This window comes from Zootermopsis nevadensis, unplaced genomic scaffold (genome assembly GCF_977971745.1).
Source record: "Zootermopsis nevadensis isolate Lab colony 2312 unplaced genomic scaffold, Znev_1.0 Znev_ptg000061l, whole genome shotgun sequence".
Taxonomy (NCBI): domain Eukaryota; kingdom Metazoa; phylum Arthropoda; class Insecta; order Blattodea; family Termopsidae; genus Zootermopsis; species Zootermopsis nevadensis.
The window spans coordinates 10,883,057-10,900,436 of record NW_028259192.1 but is presented as its reverse complement, the minus strand read 5'-3'; the positions used below and the strand labels follow the sequence as shown (position 1 = coordinate 10,900,436).

The 17,380-nt window shown below is 35.2% G+C and overlaps 1 protein-coding gene across 7 annotated transcripts in view; it reads left to right on the top strand.

The window, feature by feature from the left end:
* The window catches only part of jeb (low-density lipoprotein receptor domain-containing jelly belly protein), a 416,231-nt gene that overhangs the window by 343,957 nt on the left and 54,894 nt on the right, over positions 1 to 17,380 (top strand). The window lies entirely within an intron of this gene.

Genomic DNA, 17,380 nt, shown 5'->3' with positions numbered 1-17,380 from the left:
CTCTAAATATTATGTGGGCGACTAATTCAAGGATAATAAGACAGGATGGACGTATATTATTGACAGTAAGCACGAGAAATCTATAAATAATTTTGGTACAGAAACTTAAAGTGGAATAATATTTGGACGACATATACTTAGATGGAATTATGACATATAATCTTCTTAAGTAAATAAATTTTGAGGACTGTGGCTTTAGAGAGTGTAGGGTCTAGCTGATGCTCTGTGGACACTGAAATTATTCCATAAAATACAAGAAGTTTAAGATCATTGAATTATCAAGAGGGTTAAATTTTAATATTATCCTCCTAGCTGTTTTATGGTCTTCCGAGTGGTCATTTCCCCTCAGACGTTCTACAAAATTTTTACACAATTCTTACCCTTACTTTGCGCCAATATTTTCTGTCTTAATTTCATTATTTCAAATGGTGAAAATTAAAATTATGGAGCTCCTCATTATGCATTGTTCCCAGTCTCTTGGATTTCCATCCACCTTGAGACTAAACACCCTCCTCATTGTTCCCTCAAGCAGTTTCGATCCGAGTTTTTCACCTAACGTGAGACAGTATTTTCGTTGTATCCACGGCATTGAGGGTCCTGAGTTTGCGGTTGGAAGTCAAGAATAACAGATATGGAGGATATCTGCGTATATACGGAGTAAGCAATTATGGATGGCCGACAAGGTGTGGTCCTTGATCTTGAAATTTAAACAGATAACTATCAAGTCTTTACAGTAAATAACAGCATGTTACGAAATATTACACAGGGCGTGGCCTGAGTTAAACTTCTGGGTTTAACTGACTCTGTAGAATAGAGACCTTTTTTTGATCTGATAGTCACTGAGCTTCTCAAAAACTTACCCGCCTAGAACCCGAAGGTGAATTACCTTGTTCTCAATGGTCCAGTACTGGGCACTGTTCTGAAACAATTCTGTTCTTTTTTCTTAAAAATGACAATGTGGCCCTCGCTTTCATACTTATGTTACGTCAGACTAAAATGTGATATTCGTTCCTCGTAGATGAGTGCTACGTCCGTTTATTCCAGTTCCTTGATACGATCACTATAACGGTATAAAAAGTTAACGTACCTGAGAAATTCTTTCATCAGTGAGTCGTCGGACGTTTTAAGACTGTGTTTATTATTCGGGAGACATCAGACGATCAGTCAAGTCGATATATCTCTGTAATATGGTAGATGATGGAGACGGATATAATCTTCGAAATATCTGATTGTTTTGTATCGAAGATTCTGATCGAATGGGAAGAATTCGTTGCCGAAATGTTTTTACGAGAACGATATTTCACAATGACTTGTGGAGTTTATTGAACGCTTATGACATCCTTGAGAGAAACATTGTATATGTGTGCTGATGCTGGATGTAGCTTAAGGCCAAAATAAATCGTTTACTGTCTGGCTTATAACCTCTATCACATAAGATGAAGTGATACAATCTTTCAGTACTCAGCCACGAATCTGTCACAAATCCTCGAGTCAGTTAAGTAACGTTTCCAAACACTTAAAAGTGATATAAATACAATCTATACATATCAGTGATATTGAAAATAAACTTGATCAAAACATAAAAGCGTGAGAGAAAATGTATGGGCTTTTGAAATTGAAAATTCTTTACCAGGAATCTTCATGTATCAGATCTAATCCGGAGGAATGTAACACTGTCTGTTCTGTATGCTCATTACACCATCCCTCTAGAAAATATACAAACCAAACGACAAACTCTAATCTTCATAAAGTTGCAGGCAATGTCTGTTATCATATCGTGAAACAATTAAAAGTAACTTACTCACATGATGCGTAATTGTGAAATGATATAATATATAACTTGGACCTAAGTAAATTAGCGGATATAAACTGTCTTTTTTAGTTTTAGTTACAGAATTTGTAATAACTGATGAGTCGTTCAAGATGGAGAGTTGTCTTCTGAATTACAGCCCTGTAGTGTTGTAGAAGTTTACCAAAGTTTCAGAGATCCTTACTGCTACCATCATTAGGGCGAATCTTCTGAAACATTGGTAAACTTCTACCATACTACACGACGCTACAGTCCACAAGACCACCATCTTAAGTTGATGTAAGTGGTTGATAAAGCATCTTTATGTAATCCAACAATCAAGCAGTCCTCATTTGTTACTCAGATGACATAATTGTAGACCATGGTCATTATTGATCCACCAGACCATGTGAACATGTAATGTGTGTAAAGCATTATAATTTTTAAATCACACTAGAAAATTGCCCTTTGCGTTTGACGGGAAAGTCTAAAGAAGTAATTAAACATTTTTTTATTGAGAAGTATAACAAAGCGGTGTATAAAAATTAATGTTAAATAATGTTGGGCAACAAAAAATTAATAGCTTTTCTCATCGTGCGTAATTAAACAATATAGCACTATTTTATGCTACGTAATATCAAACATGATTTTATATCGCGGTCATAATAACTGTTCTGCGTTGTAGGACATAGTTGGCCTGCCTGAACAGAATTAAAGAGGTAGCGGTTAGAATAGTCAGACAAACCGCCCTACTAAGGAAGCCACTAACATTGTTTTTATGCAAGATGTTATGTAGACGCACTTATGTCTGTAAGTAAAGTATTATATTGATGCACATAGCTTCATCAAGCTTCTTAGTTAAACCAGGACAGCTCGTATCTTGTACTTCAGATTTTTAATTTCAAATCTATATCCTGTGGCTGAACGAAGTTATTCGTGATGTTATAATTCCAGGTGAAGTCTAGAATATAGTATTCATTTTAAATTGCTTTGGCTCCTTCTTCCGATATTTTTTCTGGCTAACGTTGCGAAATCAGCTTATTGCTTTATTCTGTGCCAAATTATCTCAGCAGTTGACATCATTGAATAACAAACGAACTAATAATCCAACAACCTTCTAAACTGGTTCAAACACTGAACTAATATTAATAATCATGTAACGTGACCTCTTAATATTGTTTCTTCTTTGTTTATTGTAACGTACATTGTTTCGTGTTTGGTAGTTACCAGAACTCAATCTAGTGCTAGAGATTTACAGCACGTTTACAGGTTAACTCATGGCGTATGACGTCATAGTAACATCTACTTTTTGGACCATGAGAATTATTAATCAAATGTCCCACATAAATTTTTAAGGGCCCTTTTAAACTGAAGTTTTGTTCTCGGCGGTTTAGGTCGACATATATATTAAACTTGAGGCAAGTTGTGACTCGAAAACTGTTTGTTTACCTTTACAAAAATTTTGAGTTAGGCGATGTTTGTGAAGGCGTATATTCTTGTGCACTGTGTACCTCAAAGTGCTTTAGTATAAATTAAAGATAATCGAATGTGATATGATCTCTGTGCTAGTTATATATTTCTAAATTTCAGTATGTTAGAGGCAGCTCTGTTTTAGGAGCGTTTCATTTGCTTTACAATGTTAGAATTTATTGTGTAGTTTTCTTTCTCATAAGCTACAAATAAACATACAATTTACATATGACGACCCTCCTATTTTCAGCAGAATAATTTGTTAACGTATTATTAAATGAATTAATATGAATGGTTAATTTCCTTCTTTTGAGCCCAAGAATTTTCTACTACCAGATTGTTTACACATGATGACCTCCGAGTCCTTTGTCCAATATAATTCTAACGCAAGATCATTTAATCATATTGAACTACACATTTTGCTACAAAGAAATTTCTGTCGAGAGATCATTTGCATGTGATAAATTACAAGATTTTGCTCCCAAGGACTTTATACGGTTAACAGTTCCTCAGCATTAAAAATGGTGACAATCATTCTTTTTTGTACACCCTACGTGTACTTAAGCCGTACGAGACATTTTGCATGCTGGTCAGCCTCGCTGTGTAAGGATCAGAAGAAATCTTACCTGCTGTGCAGACAGCAGAAAATTATATCGCTGATGAAGTCGGGACTAAGGCGCCTGGAAATGATTCATTTCTAGGAATCCATTAGTCCACTTTCAAGAAGTGCGCTAGAAAAATACACATGTGAATATTATACACCGAGGAGTCTGCTCGTGCAGAAAAGCAAACAGAGATTGTCAGATTTATTTCCGTTATAAGAATCATTTACCGTTAAACGGAACTTGCCTTTAGCTTGACGAAGACACTTTATGTGAAATAATTAGTAACAATATTCAACATGATGACTGTCTTCTGGGTTGTTGCAAAGTGTAGTCTGATAGAAGTTTACAGACGTTACAGAAGTTATTTCTGGCCGTCGCTTTAATGACGGAGGCAGTAAGAAACATCTGAAACATCGTTAACCGTCGATAACCTTCTACCAGAATACACAACGCAACAGCCCAGAACTAAGCCATGTTCAAACTCCCCGCCGTGCGAGAAATCTCACAATGTTCATCACTTAACATTAAGGGCAATCATCACACAGGGGCTGTGCCCGTCTGGAATGGAAGGACGAAGTGTGTGTATGTTTCAAAGACTGCCGCTCGCATGACCTGCTTTTGGTTAGAAGGCGATTAAGTTGGTGGGTGTTGAATTTCATGCGAACTTTCCACAGCTAGACCCGGGAAACACGCGTCTAAAGACATTGTTGCCCTAACAAGGGCTAGCAAAGTGCCACTGAACACTGCTCTGAGCCAGTTGAGTCCAATCCACACTCATAATTTATTTCTGTAAGATCAGAACGTTTTAATACTGGTTTATTATTTAATCTTCTTAGCCACAAATACATTTTTCAGTAGTTTCTTTTCTGACACTCAAATGACAATGCCGAAGAATGAGATATAAAGTTTCAAACGCTTATAAAGAAACAAATGCAATTATAGTTAATGTGTAACATTAATATCCACATGCACTTAAAGGCATCTCCAGATGCTTTTGTTCTGAGGAAGTATATTTTTATCTCAGTCAACTGAATAGCTTGTTTGTGTAGGAAATAATACTGACGACGTAATTCCATTTAAAAAAAATGTAATTGAACACCTTCGTGATCTTTAAAAAGCCTTTCTCTCGCAGTCCACTGATCTTGATGTGTGGTGTACTCTCTTAATGAAATTGACTGAGGACTCAGCGAAAAACTTCAGCTTTCGGTGAGGTCGCGTCAGATGTTGATATTTAAACGGTTCTGCAAACATTTGCAGTTGCCATCTTCAGGGTCATTATGTAGATGTTTGGAATTTTTAGAATCCTAGGCTTCAAAAAATTCCCAACTTTTGCACATTCACCCTGAAGATGGCAGATATAATGCTTGCCGAAACGTTGGATAAGTATGAACGTTTGACGCTGCCTAACCCCGAAAGGTGAAATTACTCAATCAACTCCAGCCGTAAGAACGTAAAGACAAGAATTATGAGAATTCAGTTTTCCCGATATTGGTAACCTCGTGTACTGTAGGAAGAAATATAAGGAATCCTATATTTCATGTTCTTGTGTCGATGCGGCTTCTTCGTGAATCTTATATCTCGTGAATGTTGTGTGTGTCATTTAAAAGATACACTTGCGTTCTGTAGAAAGATGGATATTGGGGGTTCTTTTACAGACTCCCGAGGAAAATTAAATAAATATCTGCGACGTATGGGACGACACTTTTCGTTCCGAATGCCGCGGACGACTTGGTATCATTCGGGACGTCCCGAGTTCGAACATTAGCCCGAAGACTTGATACCCTGACAAAGGTATTTCGTGGTGTTCCTCAGCCACAACATGAATATGTTGCGAAATTGTCTTAAATTGGTCACGGCCGTCCCCATGCCTTTTCCTTGCCCTTTTTTCATAATGTATAGAGTGAATGTTCAGTGCCTTCAGATTTGTACATTACGCACACCCGCACCCCAGACGTTATAAATACTGACTTTAAAACATGTTTTTTTGTACAACAGCAAGTGAACGGCGTCCCTTCCCCCTCCCCCTTCAGCCTATGCCTTGTTCCGCACCTTCAATTTTGAACGTGACTGTACTCCATTAGAATTTTTCTTGCAAAGGTTATGTACAATCGAACTAGCAGCTGGCTCTTAGTCGGTTAATGCACATCCTACATTGCGATAGCGTTACATTTTCATAGCAAGCGCTTGAAGGAAGACAAACACAAGAGGCTTTAATAAGTTTTGCGGGACTACGTAACAAAAGAAAATCGAAGGCATGAACATTTATTTGTATAATCCCAGCTACTGATAACGTCTTTAAGTGAAACATAAAATATGATATTATCTCGCCATGTTCATGGAACTGCTGAGGTGAGTCTGTCTCGGATGTCGAGTCAGGTACCTTTGCATATAAAACATTTATTAAAAGCGTTCTACGAATTTCCTGATGTTTAACTCAACTGGAAAAACGCTGTATGAAGACTACATTTTGTTTCATGTACGAATACAAACAAAGAATGTTAATGTAATGTTCTGCTACGGCCAGTTCAAAGCCACTAGTGCCCCTCAGGACTTCGTTCAGGTTTGTTCAACATAATTTCTTGGAACACTCCATTTAAATGTCAGATAAATGTTCAGTTTACAGCCATTTTTTTTGCGTCATTTGAAACGCGTAAAATTTACGCAATAATTTATGTAACGAATACTTTACATGAAACTCAAATCGGGTATACCTCACGTTTTTAAAAGTTTATATGAGGGTAAGTCGAATGCAATACGCAAATTATTTTCTTTGCTATGGGTTCCACTGAAGAACACGTGCATAGCCGCGAGCATAGATTTTAGTGTAGTTACAGTGATGTATTTGACCCGCAACGTTCAGTTGTTTTGCGCCATAAGTATGAATACCACATGAGCCAAGAACAGCATTGTATTTTTTATCTGTTTGTGAGCTGAGGATGTCAGAGGTATGAAATTCATCACAGACTATCAGCACAGTATAGTAACAGTGTTTTGCCGGAACTAAGCATACAAGAGTGAGACAAACATGTCTAAAGTAACAGAACAAGGTTGCTAACGAAGGATGATTAGAGTGCACGTCTAAATTGACAACTGGAAATAAATATTGACCAAATTCGAGAGCTCATTATCGATAACTGAGGTGTGACTATCGATGATATTCATTAGTTATGTTACTTATAAAATCATTCACGGCAAACTTTATTTCTACAAAGTTCGTGCAAAATGCGTTCCGAAATAAGACATTGAACATATTTTTGAGTCGATATCATAAGAATTTGATGTCTCTGCATTGCATTACCACTGGCAACGAAACGTTGAACGAGGTCCACTATTATAAACAGGAGAGCAGATGCAGATGTATATACGTGGGTGGCTTGCAAGCTGGAAACATTTTCTCGAAAGCATACAGTCAATAGTTCGTGCAAACGCTGCAAATGTTGATGTTATCTGTGGTACCAAGTGTGTTGAACAGCGTTGAAACCATAGGAAAATTACGTGCTTGTGAGCTGTGTATTGTCTGTTGTTAATTTAAATGGTTACACTGCATCTCCTTTTTGACTTCTTAATCGTAGAGACCTGACTCGAATTATTAGATGATTAAAAAGGGAAGTACTGGAATATTTTTGTTCTATGTTTGAGAATACTGTTCAGGTCTGGTCACACTGTAGCTCAAGGTCAGATGATGAAATGCTGCGAGTGTGGTTCAGTTATAGTCCGTTTATGCAGAGTGAGAATGTCGTAACATGACTGATTCCTTAGAGATTTTCTCCAAGTATAAGGAACATGCAGTTGTTCGTATTTTTTATGTCTAAAGGAATTAAAGAGACAGAGGATCCATTGAAAATTGTCTGTCAAGTACGAATAGAACTGTTCGCCACAGTTAAATGTGTAGGAGTGGATCGATATATTTAAAAGTAGTCGAACTGTTGTTGTTGATGCAGACAAAGCACGGACGCTCGTACATCCACAATCTAGCGTGTTCTAGTAGCGATTCTTGGAAACCGCAGGGCAACGATAGCGAAAATTTGTAAAAGACTGGGTATTAATCTGCAGTGTCCAGTGTGGCCTTGGTTCAAACGTCTAATGCAGTAACCACTTTTACTCCAAACTTACTCGGCACATATGGACAAGTGAACCATACTCGCAATATATGACTGATCTCGAGCTACAATATTACCAGGTCTCAGCAGTGTTGCCAGTTATTCAACATAAATATTTTAATATTGCGCTTACTTCTTAATTTCCCACTTATATATTTTTATTGTACTTCACAAAATAAATGCTAACTAACAATATGTGACTGAATGCAATACGAAAAGATAACATTTAATGGAATTTGTAGGAGTAGGTTGTGAGTTTAGACTCGCCTTCAGGATTGTGTCATATAAGGATTTAACAGTTGTAGACTTTCTCGTCTTACTAACGATTATTAAAAATAATAGTAAGAAATTATATATTAATAGTTAGAATTTTAGATATGTAACAAACTTCTTCTTTTTCCGGTTTAACAAAGTTTGTACATTTTCCGGCACCATTTACGGCTCCCTAACTTTTCAGTTGGCTTGATCTATGGACATTCGGTAGGACTCCTTGGACGAGGGATCGGCCCGTCGCAAGGCCTCTACCTGTACAGAGGACAGCACAACACAGAAAAACATCCATGGCTTGAGTGGGATTCGAACCTACGGTCCCAACGACCAAGCGGCACAAGACCCACGCCTCAGGCCGCGCGGCCACTGCGGACCCCTTGTAACAAACTTGATTCATAAATATTCTTAACAATCTTAAGTCAACATACTCTTTAACCCGATAACTGAATTTGAAGAGTCCTCTTTGTCAGAATAATACAAAATAGCCACACAGAGATGAAGATTTCATCATCTTTTGTTGAAATATTTTATTTACTCACGCAGCGAGTTCGTGTGCAAGACGTGGACAGCTGCTTACATAACATTTCCCGTCGAAGAAACATGTCCTGGAGGAGGGTTGTGTACATCGGGTTTCTGGCTTATATAAAAAAAACGACAGTCCCATTGTACACATTGCCTACCCATCTCCTTATTCAATTATTTCTATTATGCCTAGAAAGACTATGGAAAGACATTTGTTACATAAAACTGGGGGAAAGGAACATCATCCAACTGACACATGTCTCGGTTGAAAAGCTGCAGTTTGGAAGCAGAAAGCTACACATAATACATGTATCCGGTTTATTGGTGCTGAATATGTATCGTATTTAAAATATAGAGTTAATTATTTGTTTTGTGTGGGTCTGAAACGTTTTCCCTCAAAATTAAGGGGAAAATATCGATTGAAGATATTTTAGAATAGAATACTGAAGAGAATATTTGGACCTAACAGAGAATAATAAAGAGGAAATTGGAGAAAGTTTCTAATTGTGTAGCTGTATAATTTGTGCTCCGTCAGTAACAGATGACGAAACGAACGAGGTATATAGTAGGTTAAGAGAAGATGAGAAATGTGTGGGATTTTCGTCGCAAAAAAAGAAGTTAAGCACCTCTTGGTAGAATAAACTTAAATATCAAGATAATATTAAATGGGATATGAAGATGTTAACTGGATAAATTCGGATAAAGGTAGGGGTCAGAGGTGGGCTCTTGTAACACAGAAATGAAGCTGATAGCTCAGGATATTACGTACTACAGACTCTAGCGTTGAAACAGAACACATATAATTTACTATGAAGTTAATAAATTCTGCGTATGTATTTGGATGAAATACATAACTAATTGCTTCCTTTAAAGCTCCAGGTTTGTGAAGTCAAGAAGTCTATTACCTTTGCATGGCCTGGATAACGATCAACTTATTTATAAACTTCTGATAGCTACATTCTCGAAGCCTTGTTAACAAATCAGGATCCAAGAAAGAAATTAATTACGTTATTATGTACAGGTTGGTTCCATGATAGCTCAGCTGTCGTTGTGAATAACTACGGTATTGAACCGTGTTTTTAGGATAATTTAATGTTAGTATATATAAATTTGAGGATATATTGTATGACGATAAGTAAATTAAATATATAAAATACATTGGTCCGGAAACGTGTCCATTTTGATTTACAGCCCTTTAAAATTGATACGTACATGTTGTAAACTTCTTAGACCATACACAATTCGCATATAAGTAAACGTTTCCACCCTTCATATAGATGTTTTCCATGCATAGGTAGTCACAGTAAGGCTTTTTTTTGTAGCTCTGAAATTTCTCGAAGTAGCCATATTTGTTCAGTATTGGGGTAATTGAATAGGCTGTTAACTACATTTTGTTTATAACATTAACTTACTTGTTGACCTAACAGTTTATCCTTTTGATATGTTATAATTTCTGTTTTTATTTAGATTTGGAACGGTTATTGGAAACAGTTGTCGTGTAGTTATATCCTTACTTAACAGAGAGCGTAGTGAGAAAGTTTTCTGTTGAAACAGCTTCCCAATTAATCGCTTTTTTTACTTGTTGGTCGCTACATCCTTGGCTTGCATGTAACACAACTTTAGTTAGCAGAAAACGTTTCTTTCTATACAGGATTATAAATTTCGTAATCAATGTAAACAGTAAGAAGGTAATTTCGCCTTATAACACATGCACTGAAACAAATATACTTTGAATTATTCTCACTTGCTTTTAACTTCTGTTTCTAAAAACAAAAGAATTCGTCATCACACATCTTTTCCATTATTTAGAGCTGTGGTCCCATCTGGTGGTAAGTATTGTAAATACCAAACAATTTTATGCATTAGACATCGTATGGCTATCTAGCAAGGAAACATCAGTGGACTTAGATCGCTTTAAACATTATACCTTACACGACCTGCTGGAAAACCACAAAGGCAAGACGTAAGAAAATGTGAGAAAAAGAGAAGAATTTTCTATTTCACTTTACTCCAAAGCCATTAGTGTAATCACATTACGCTTAAACTCATGGTGTTCTATTTTCCGTAGCATTTTAACGTGTAATATTCGTCTAAGCATACATTTTAAATGCTCCCTCCAATTAGCTGTAAACTCTAGATGGCATATGAGCCTGTTTGTAATTAGAATGTAACTACTTCAAACCTAAAACTTAAAACCTTGCATACCGTGTAGTATATTGGAATATAAAGTGTGCATACAAACAACTGTTTACACTATGTAGGATATTAATTCTAAACTCTTTTCGCCACTGATGATGACCTTTTGTAGTCGAAACGCGTTTGTTTCAGCTGCTCTTTTAGAACATTTAGACACGATAAGAACCATTGTCGCCATACTTTTGCTCGCGTATAAATTGACTATATAAGTATAGTTGGCCTATACACTACCATGCTGAGATTTGTCGAAATCGGTCCATTAGTTTGAACACTGTTGTAGTGGAAAGACAGATAAACGCAAGGAAGCTGAATAGTTTGTCAAATCTAAAAGTTCGTGACGATGGTGAGATGTATGAATAAAAATTTTATTAGATATTTTCCATCGTCTAGTAAAATAATAAAATATAAAACGACGTTTCGGAAATAGGGATTAGCTCTATCTATTGGGCCCAACAGAGTAGGTACCTGAATACGGAGATAGTGCCGCATCTCCGAAACGTCGTTTTATATTTTATTATTTTACTAGACGATGGAAAATATTAAAGGAATTTTTTATTATGAATAATTTGGATTAGTTTCATTTAAAGCACTTAAACAAACTATCTGATTCTCCTTTCAATATTGGCCTATACTTAAACTTAATGATTTATACAATTATAATATACAATTGACTAAAAGAGAGCCATTTTGTAAGATTTCTTAAATTTTTAACATCGACCTGGTTGTTATGTGACAACCAGTTTTACAGTGCAAAAGCGATCTATTTCCACCGTTGTTTCGTCGCTTGGAAAATGTTTAATTTATACAGAGATGACTAAAAAGCGCCAAGTTGTCAATTGAGCGCCGGTAAACGGTGATGTAAAATTGGCTTAATATTTAATAATTTCAGTGAATAATTATTATATTATTTACACTGTAAATCAATTAGTATGATTGTAATATTTATGATATTATTTTTTCAGAGGCAGAAAAGTTATTGTCTTCAGTTTACATTTGCGGAATTGTTGTCTTGTTATAAAATTCAGGCTATTTCCTAAAGTAAACATTGGTGTGATGAAGTATGTGGTGGCAACCAACATGGCGTGGGACAGGTTTTATTTTCCATCATATATGGGTATGAGGCAGGAGATTATGAATCGATCAAACGCCCCATGCAACCACCTGCTGCCAGAACTCCACATTTTTATACATATATAAAGTAATACAACAGAGTGCAGGGTCTGTCGGTTCGAATCGCGTATTATGGGTATTGAGATCGACGGAGCTGGACAGATATTTTTTTACAATATATCTATATATCGCGAACCGTGGCATAGTTTGTGCGTATACTAAAATTCAAGTTACCTTTATTTTACAATCTACTTATTTTACCACAAATTGAATAAAAACATTATTTTACAGCTAGAAAAATAGTTTGCTTCTTGTTTCACCCCAGAATACGTAGTCTCTATTCAGCAGCTGAACAATACCTTCTCTATCTCTTTAGAGACGTCAAGAATGGAATGTTCATGTTAGCCGTGTCAGCCATGTTAGCCCGGCTAACATGGCTGTATTTTGTCTGATCGGTCTTACTGTATTCTATTGTTTATAGCACAATTGAACCAGAAAGCAGAACAGAATTTTGTTATTATGGAATCTATTCTGTTTTGGTTTCATACCGAGACATTAATTAACTTATGAATTGATTCTTGGTTTCTTTAAAGACGCGTTCCAACTGTTTAGGACATATATCATCGAGTGAAATGATTATTTTTACTGATCTATTTAAAGCATATTTTATGTATCTGGAAGGCAAACAGAAGCAATGCGTAATTGCAATTTTTTATTTGATATATGTCTTGTTGTTTAACTACATACATTTTGTGCAGTACCATAGGCTTATTTATATATATTGTCCTTCATTAAACATTAAATAAAGTGATTTTTTTTACGTTTCGTCAAAGGAGTCCTACCAAATGTCTATAGATCATGCCAACGAAAAAGTTGGGACCCGCATTGCTCAGGCACTTGAAGAACGGATCGTTCCCAGTATCCCAGTATTTACGTACTCATGACTACAATACTACAAAGTAAATTTTTCGTTATATAGTAGACTAGGAGTTAGGCCACGTATAAGGAAGGAGAGATTTTGTCGCACACGATATATTTTTCGATGTAAAATTATTAGGGCGACATGTTTCGATTATATTCAGGTCCTACATGTACGCTTCTTAATCATAGTTAAGCATAATTGTGTATGGTTTGAAATTACATGAAATTTAATATCGCAAAATAAATTAAAAATACAGTCATATAATTGCTAAAATGATTGTTTTGAATGTATTGGTCAAATGGAAGAAAAATTATAAAAATTATATTTAAAATGAATATAAAACTACATATAAATGATAGAGGCCAACCTATATTAAATAATAGTAATATGTTTAGTTTGCTTTATTATTGGGAACTCGTATTAAATCCGTGCGTTATATTGTGTTGTGTGTATGCACCCTCTTTTATCTCTAGACACACAGGAGACAGGAGGGGAAAGTAGTGTTGGGATCTCACTGAAGACGATTCAGCGTGATCGAAACATTTCGTCATTATAATTTTCTACTGTTGATAAATATACTAAATGTGACAGAATCTCTGCTTCCTTATACTTTCTAATAACTGCAATAGGATTCAAAAATGTTTATTGAGTTAGGTCACTTATTGACCTGTTCCAGCCAGTGATATGTCATGAGAGGTTTTTCATTACTTGCAAATCTGAAAGAAGAAAGTTGTTTGGGATTTACGACGACCGGATAAAGATGAAATGTTTACGAAATAAATTGTACGTCGTATATACAAAGTGCTTTCCGTCTTTGGTCTCCATATATCACTATGTTATTGTCTTAGACGGGCATCTTGGGTGAAATTATTTTTCTGAATATATCTGGATAATAAAATCTTGCATAATGTTTCCCAAGTGGTTTTAGTTCAAGTCCAGACGAATGTGAAAATGTTATCGTTAACTCGATTTATTCAAGACGTAACGCCATTTTCGTCCTGCTATGAATTTTCGTTTCGTAAAAGCGAAGCAAAACATAAAACGGGTGAAATTTAATAGTACCAAATATCACTTTTCCACAGTTAGTATTTTAAGAGCAATGCGTAATATCCCAAGAGAGAAAAGTTTCCTTCATACAAGACTGAAATATACTTTAATAACATATGCAATTTTGAAAGAATAACAAAAAACTTGTCTTAACTTATATGTCTTTAAGGTGTATTATTACTTCACATTTTCCTTCATCCATGTGCTGAGGCTTCGATTCCAGAGATTTCAAAAGGCTGGCATTTGTAAAAAAATATTTCAACGGCTAAGAAATAAGAATTGTTCTACTAATGTCACATAAAAAGGCGTTAAAACCCTTCCGTAAGTGTCCTGATTTTGATTCTATGTATTGATTGCGCGGTGGTATAAAATAGAACATTCATCTATAATATTTCTTATAAATTATTAAAAAATTGATCATTGCGAACATATGGTTATACCATTGTCGTAATAATTTGACTGTTTCATTATTTAATTATAGTTTAGGGCACTTACAGTGTTATTTTTACGGTCAAAGAAAGTGCAGGCCTTACACTACAGTCTGTTCATAAGACTTCAGTAATAAATAAACAGTTTTGTTATTTTTCTACAGTTTATTTTAAAAAAAATTCGAGATGACATTGCTAAACATTTGTCTGAATAAATATTATTTGTAAAATAGATTTGAGTAGATACATAATTTAGTTTTTTCTTACTCGTAACTGGAATGTAAGATGAATTAATTTTTAAGTTTGTTTTGATTATTTTAAAACACTAAATAATACAGTTTTCTAAATTTACATCCAACCATAACTTTAATAAAAATTGCTTTCTCAGCAATAGATGTATTCTGACATACGGAAGGAACATGAAATGATACTTTCCCATGTTATGTTTGAATGCCACTAGGGAGCAGTAATACGATAGGTATTTTATTAGATTAATGTAAACATTAATATCCCTTGACACCGTAATCAGATTCCGCATGTAACTATGCATAGAGTTTTCCAAACTTTCCTTTCACGTTATGTTCCCTTAATGTACGACTCAGTTCTAAAACTTGTTAAATTTTTCGGCTGGATACCATTAAGCTGTCTATCGTTCGACTACAGTGCTTACAGCGTCGTTATCGGTTTGGCGCCGGTTACAGAGGCGCCTATGTGTTGTACGTATCAGTGGTTTTATTCGAAAAAGGAACGATGTAGCAGTGTCTTCCGAACAAAATACCAACAACCGTACTTGGAATGTTTGTGAATTCATGATTTACCCTTGAATTCTCGAATGGTGTGTTTGAAACAACTGCTTTGATGTTATTTATTTAAGGGTGTTAAAGGAAAAGGTAGGGATAATATATGTAACCTTTTATAATACAAATGTATAATAATAATAAATAGAAGTTTTAAGATACGCATTGACCCAGTTGGATATCAGCGTAGAACCTCGGCTAAAAAAAACTAATTATAATTACAGATGGTAGCGAAACAGTGAGGAATCTAGTAAAACCCATACATAAATACGTATAGAAGAGGATTTGAACCTAAAGAAATATATTGCCGCCTAGGAAAAGAGGCAAACATTTAGAAACCTATGCAAAAATTATCTAAATTAAGAAACCTGAAGACATTATATAAAGCAGGATAATTAAAGAGTAAAACATATATTAAATAGTTAATTTAAAAAATTAAATCCGTGGCGTAACAGCTCCAGAAAGCCAAAGCCGACTAGCTTGACTGCTGGTCTCACGTCCACATGCTTAAGCAGAGGTGAACGATCATCCAACCAGATACAGAGTGACGTGTGGTCAGCATGACGAACTCCCAGCCATTGCTAGTTTTCCTGACCGGTATGTTAAGTAGTATTAAATATAAAATGGACGTGTTGGAAAATAGTAGAGAATGTGAAAAAAAAATTGAGCAGAAACTCATAATTTCGGAAGAAATAACAAGCGACAAGTCGATGTAGGCAAAACTGGCTGTTTAGAGCGGACTGCAGTCAGTTTTACACATCCTTTACACAGAAGAAGATAGATGTGAAAAAATACACGTTTTAAAGATGAAATTTATTTTTAAATTTAATCTTGAATCAGAAACAAAACAATGAATTGGTCTCGTTAATTGTAAAACATAATCACCGCCTCTATCCTATTAAATGCTAATCAGCAACTGAAGAATTCTCAATTTTAGAAACGAAACAGAAACAGAATTCACCTTTAGTAGGTGGTTTAGGAGGTATCTAATTTTTGTTTGAAATATCTCACAGCAACACATAAATATTCAGCACGTTGATAGAAGAAACTTATTTCTTAGACTGGTTAACGTCACGAATGTCATGCCATATTCCATGATGCCAGGGTAGAAATACACAGCCCATAATTTATTTACTAGTCTCTTGTCTTTTAAGAATAAAATCTGACACCTAAAGAACAAAACGAGCTCTGTAAAAACTCAGGAAAGAAATAGGATCTAAAGAAGAAAGAATTACTTATGTGACAAAAATAATGTGTAATTTTCTATAAGAAGTTAAGAAGTGAGAAAAATCTTTGTGTTTCATGGAGGAGCTTTAGGAAAGCTCTTGGTAGCATTTGACACTCATGGAATGTATTTAGAATGACCAATAATTAATATCATTCAGTAGAAGATTTACACGAACATTAAACTGAGCAATGGAGAAAAATTTACAGGCACTGAAGAATTAAAATAAAACGCGACTCATTTCGAAAGGACTCAATTCACCACTGTTCTGTGCATTGGCTTACGTTAACGTTCGGACTGAGAAACTTAAATACTGGATAAGATCTTCTTTTGTTTTAGTCAGTCTCTGCAGGAAAATTATAGATCGTACTTTAAAATAAGCGACTGCTGTTTCATTCGACGGTTTTATCTAACCTGTGATTAATGAAAATCTTAATTCTGTATCATTTGTAATGAAATAATATGGTTACATGAGCTAAGCGAATACGTAATCAGTGCAATGTTCTGAGATTTAAAATCATAGAGGTAAAGTTAGTGGATGCTCTCGAAATAACAGAAATAAATTTAATATCGTTATAACATATGACTAAATATTTAATACTGGGCTGTAATTCGTGTTAGACTAATTCCAATTTAAACCTTAGGGTCAGAAGTAAAACAATTATCTGTATCATCTTTATGTGAGATATTTTCTTGAATACATAATTAAGATGTCTGTCCATCTGTTTGTTTTATCAAAAGACTAATCAGTGTATATGAATGGGAGATTATGCTAAATGAAATTGAGGTTATTGAGCGTTCTACTTCATCCCGTGACACCTGTAGGACACTCATGATCAATATAAAACCACTCATCTCGTGAAGAAAGTTTGATACATGGCATAATATCTACAATCTCC